The sequence below is a fragment of the Mixophyes fleayi genome, chromosome 2 (genome assembly GCF_038048845.1).
Source record: "Mixophyes fleayi isolate aMixFle1 chromosome 2, aMixFle1.hap1, whole genome shotgun sequence".
NCBI classification, from domain to species: Eukaryota; Metazoa; Chordata; class Amphibia; order Anura; family Limnodynastidae; genus Mixophyes; species Mixophyes fleayi.
The window spans coordinates 72,901,843-72,907,842 of NC_134403.1; positions in this window are offsets into that span (position 1 = coordinate 72,901,843).

The window sequence follows — 6,000 nt, forward strand, 5'->3', positions numbered from 1 at the left end:
GAGAGCAGGTCCAAAAAGTAGGCAAGTATGTAAGTTATACTGCCCTAGATTACTCCACAGCACTTTACAGTTGGGAGCATACAGAGTAAAAAAAAGATGGGGTATTGTGCCATTAACCGATAGATGAATGAGAAATGGAGTCCTGCTCGAAAGTTTACAGTCTATATGCATAGTATACATACAATCACATATACACATGACAGGCCTGATTCATTAAGGAAAGTAAAGCAAATAAAATAAGTAACTTTGCACCTTGGCAAAACCAAGTTGCATTGGAGAGGGATGCAAATTTAAAATGTGGGGAGAGATGTATAATTGGGGTAAGGCATGTCCTAGATCAACTTTAAATTTCAGTGCAAAAATAAAGCTATCAAGTATTTGTGTGCTACATGAAAAAACAGCCAGTATTTAATGTGCAAAATAATAAACTAATATGCACCACTTGCATTGTAACTTTTTTTTTCCAGAAGAAAACTTACTCATTTTTGTTGCCTTGCTTTCCATAATGAATGAGGCCCAACATGTTTCCTGTATGTGGATGTGGTGCAGGTACTTGTGTAGGAAACACTGTTGATGAGGAAAGTTGAACTACTCTTAATTGGTAACTGTGAAGTTGCCTAAGAAGGAATTATAATAACTACATAATCATTTTTGCAGACACTTGACAAAAATAGTTATACATACAATTGCCAACAATACAACTTTTACAGACATTTTGGAGGAAACCAAATTAACTGATATACTCATACCACTCTCCATGTGTCTACTTGCCATGTTAGCTGTGAGAAACAGACCAACCTACTAGTATTAGTGCAGCTAATCTTGGAGGTGTAGAGTCTAACGTGCCCCAGGACTTCACCAGGGACCCCCGCAAGGAGGTTTGGGCTTCACAGCAGAGACACGCAGGTCACGGCCCTCCCAGGTAGCCACCCTAGAGGTAGATATAGACAGGTCAGGCAATCCGGGTCAGGACCGTGCAGGAGATAGGAGCCGAAGGAGCAGGCAGAGGCAGAGTCAGGAATGCAGGAGTCGAGCCAGGGGATCCAATAGAAGCCAAAGGGAATTCCAGGAGCAGAGTCAAATAATCCGGGTCAATAGCCAAAAGTAAGTCAGGATGCAGGATATAGAACAAAGGTGCTGGAGCAAAGGTAGACCTTGATACTCTGGCACCAGAATAGCGTCAAAGTCTCCTTTAAATAGATACAGAGGCTTCCTCATTGGTGGCAGGGAGATAGCGGTCAGAGTCAGCCGAAACAAGCGTCCCTTTGCCTAGCAATGGAGATGCGAGTAATGCGCATGTGCCAGCGCCCGCCTGGCAGTAATCCAGATAACTAGGGACACGATTGCTCAGTGTAGGAAGGCGCCCGTCCCCGGCACTTCCTGAATGTGACAGCGCTTGACACTACTATGTTATTATGGTTGTTAAACAAAGACCAAATCACAAGAAAGTGTAGAGTATATTTAGCATTTCGTTTTTAATATACAGAGTTTAAATTTGACTGTGACACACCAATTTGGTACATTCCCATGTTTATCTGCATAACATTTTATTAAAATATATATAAATATATATACATAAAAACTTTATACTAAAACATATTTTTCCAAACTAAACTATAAAACTTGCAGATTACACCGACATATTTAGAACAAATACTTCATGGAAAAATATATATAAACCTCTCAACTCTGCAGTAATGACAATCCTTAAATACCTTATCCGTTTATAGGTAATGCCTGTCACAGTACTTAGAATCTGAAATTGATTCTGTATCAGAAGTGACAGTAGCAGCCACTTCAATGTGGGATTGTATATATCAACACTGGCAAAATAGACATAAGCGCTCAGGAAGCAGAGGAGATCTCTGCACTTGTTAGTACGTAGCTAAAGCCAGAAACAATTATCAGGTGGTTATAATCACCGATCCACAGTCCGGATGGCGATGAAAATTTCCACAGCAATATAGAGGATGTGCGAGGTATAGTAACTGTTATTCTGCTCTCCAGGATCAAATGTTGACGTTACCAAGATCAAATCCCGGAAAGGTAACAAGGGGGAACAGTCGATTGTCCTAAAGTTTCCAAATGGACTGATTCATTTCTCTGGCTTGCTGCCAGGTTCACCAGAGGATATCCTTGATAATCCAATCCAATGGGTTTTTATGTCCTTACCAGCCAATCAAAGACTGGAAATCAATTATCCATCTAGATCACCTCAACAACAAAGCTTCATTAATGTTTACATTCGTTTTATCACTCACATTAGTATATCTATTTAGAAAATATATTAAATGTATGTTTATATTACATTGTTTTATTTATGTCAATAGCGAACTCTATTGTTAATATATTTTACCAGGAGATAGCAATATCATCCCTTAAACATAACCCTAATGTTAAATGATCTAAACAACATATTATAATAATTCATGCCATGTTCAACATATATTTATTATGTATATCAATATACTCTCAAATTACAATATTAAGTTTAGACATACAAATAAATGAATAACTTTAAATTAGTCATAAACTGGTAGGCTTCACATCAACCTGGAGGTCTCCCACCCAAAGACCAACCCCAGAGATTTATGCTTTTGTGATCTTGCTGACACACGGTGTCTGTGCAAGCTGAGCATACAAGAAGCTGTAAACTTATTAGGTAATATAGTAGCTTAATACAGAATCCTAGAGGAATGATCATATAGACACTGACACATTTCCAAGAAAAGATGAGTATGTATCTAACCATAATAACGATAAAGATAAAGCAGGAAATCTGGTAGATATACAGATAGATATGATAGATAGATAGATAGATAGATAGATAGATAGATAGATAGATAGATAGATAGATAGATAGATAGATAGAACAGACAGACAGACAGACAGACAGACAGACAGACAGATAGATAGATAGATAGATAGATAGATAGATAGATAGATAGATAGATAGATAGATAGATAGATTTGGGTGTTGTGCTTATTCTTAGCTTCATGCCGATGGTGGATATGGGTATTGTGCTAATCCTTGGCTCCAGACTGATGGTGGATATGAGTATTGTGATAATTCTTGGCTCCAGGCTGATGATGGATATGGGTATTGTGCTAATTCTTGGCCCCAGACTGATGGTGGATATGAGTATTGTGATAGTTCTTGGCTCCATGCTGATGGTGGATTTGGGTATTGTGCTAATTCTTGACTCCAGGCTGAAGCCTGGATTTGGCTCCAAGCTGGAGCTGGAGTGGATTTGGGTATTGTGATAATTCTTGGCTCCGTGCTGAGGGTGGATATGGGTATTGTAATAATTCTTGGCTCCATGCTGATGGTGGTATGGGTATTGTGATAATTCTTGGCTCCATGCTGAGGGTGGATATGGGTATTGTGCTAATTCTTGGCTCCAGGCTGATGGTGGATATGAGTATTGTGCTAATTCTTGACTCCAGCCTGATTGTGCATTTGGGTGTTGTGCTTATTCTTGGCTCCAGACTGATGGTGGATATGAGTAGTGTGATAATTCTTGGCTCCAGGCTGATGGTGGATATGGGTATTGTGCTAATTCTTGGCTCCAGACTGATGGTGGATATGAGTATTGTGATAATTCTTGGCTCCAGCGTGATGGTGGATTTGGGTATTGTGCTAATTCTTAGCTCCAGGCTGATGATGGATATGGGTATTGTGCTAATTCTTGGCTCCAGGCTGATGGTGGGTATGGGTATTGTGCTAATTCTTGACTCCAGCCTGATTGTGCATTTGGGTGTTGTGCTTATTCTTAGCTTCAAGCCGATGGTGGATATGGGTATTGTGCTAATTCTTGGCTCCAGACTGTATTGTGATAGTTCTTGGCTCCAGCGTGATGGTGGATTTGGGTATTGTGCTAATTCTTGGCTCCAGGCTGGAGCCTGGATTTGGCTTCAGGCTGGAGCTGGAGTGGATTTGGGTATTGTGCTAATTCTTGGCTCCGTGCTGATGGTGGATGTGGGTATTGTGCTAATTCTTGGCTCCAGGCTGATTGTGGATAGGGGTATTGTGTTAATTCTTGGCTCCACGCTGATGGTGGATAGTGGTATTGTGTTAATTCTTGCCTCCATGCTGATGGTGGATATGGGTATTGTGATAATTCTTTGCTCCAGGGTGATGGTGGATAGGGGTATTGTGCTAATTCTTGTCTCCAGCCTGATGGTGGATTTGGGTGTTGTGCTTATTCTTAGCTTCATGCCGATGGTGGATATGGGTATTGTGCTAATCCTTGGCTCCAGACTGATGGTGGATATGAGTATTGTGATAATTCTTGGCTCCAGGCTGATGATGGATATGGGTATTGTGCTAATTCTTGGCCCCAGACTGATGGTGGATATGAGTATTGTGATAGTTCTTGGCTCCATGCTGATGGTGGATTTGGGTATTGTGCTAATTCTTGACTCCAGGCTGAAGCCTGGATTTGGCTCCAAGCTGGAGCTGGAGTGGATTTGGGTATTGTGATAATTCTTGGCTCCGTGCTGAGGGTGGATATGGGTATTGTAATAATTCTTGGCTCCATGCTGATGGTGGATATGGGTATTGTGATAATTCTTGGCTCCATGCTGAGGGTGGATATGGGTATTGTGCTAATTCTTGGCTCCAGGCTGATGGTGGATATGAGTATTGTGCTAATTCTTGACTCCAGCCTGATTGTGCATTTGGGTGTTGTGCTTATTCTTGGCTCCAGACTGATGGTGGATATGAGTAGTGTGATAATTCTTGGCTCCAGGCTGATGGTGGATATGGGTATTGTGCTAATTCTTGGCTCCAGACTGATGGTGGATATGAGTATTGTGATAATTCTTGGCTCCAGCGTGATGGTGGATTTGGGTATTGTGCTAATTCTTGGCTCCAGGCTGATGATGGATATGGGTATTGTGCTAATTCTTGGCTCCAGGCTGATGGTGGGTATGGGTATTGTGCTAATTCTTGACTCCAGCCTGATTGTGCATTTGGGTGTTGTGCTTATTTTTAGCTTCAAGCCGATGGTGGATATGGGTATTGTGCTAATTCTTGGCTCCAGACTGATGGTGGATATGAGTATTGTGATAGTTCTTGGCTCCAGCGTGATGGTGGATTTGGGTATTGTGCTAATTCTTGGCTCCAGGCTGGAGCCTGGATTTGGCTTCAGGCTGGAGCTGGAGTGGATTTGGGTATTGTGCTAATTCTTGGCTCCAGGCTGATTGTGGATAGTGGTATTGTGTTAATTCTTGCCTCCATGCTGATGGTGGATATGGGTATTGTGATAATTCTTTTCTCCAGGGTGATTGTGCATTTGGTTGTTGTGCTTATTCTTGGCTCCAGACTGATGGTGGATATGAGTAGTGTGATAATTCTTGGCTCCAGGCTGATGGTGGATATGGGTATTGTGCTAATTCTTGGCTCCAGACTGATGGTGGATATGAGTATTGTGATAATTCTTGGCTCCAGCGTGATGGTGGATTTGGGTATTGTGCTAATTCTTGGCTCCAGGCTGATGATGGATATGGGTATTGTGCTAATTCTTGACTCCAGGCTGAAGCCTGGATTTGGCTCCAAGCTGGAGCTGGAGTGGATTTGGGTATTGTGATAATTCTTGGCTCCGTGCTGAGGGTGGATATGGGTATTGTAATAATTCTTGGCTCCAGGCTGATTGTGGATAGGGGTATTGTGTTAATTCTTGGCTCCATGCTGATGGTGGATAGTGGTATTGTGTTAATTCTTGCCTCCATGCTGATGGTGGATATGGGTATTGTGATAATTCTTTGCTCCAGGGTGATTGTGCATTTGGTTGTTGTGCTTATTCTTGGCTCCAGACTGATGGTGGATATGAGTAGTGTGATAATTCTTGGCTCCAGGCTGATGGTGGATATGGGTATTGTGCTAATTCTTGGCTCCAGACTGATGGTGGATATGAGTATTGTGATAATTCTTGGCTCCAGCGTGATGGTGGATTTTGGTATTGTGCTAATTCTTGGCTCCAGGCTGATGATGGATAT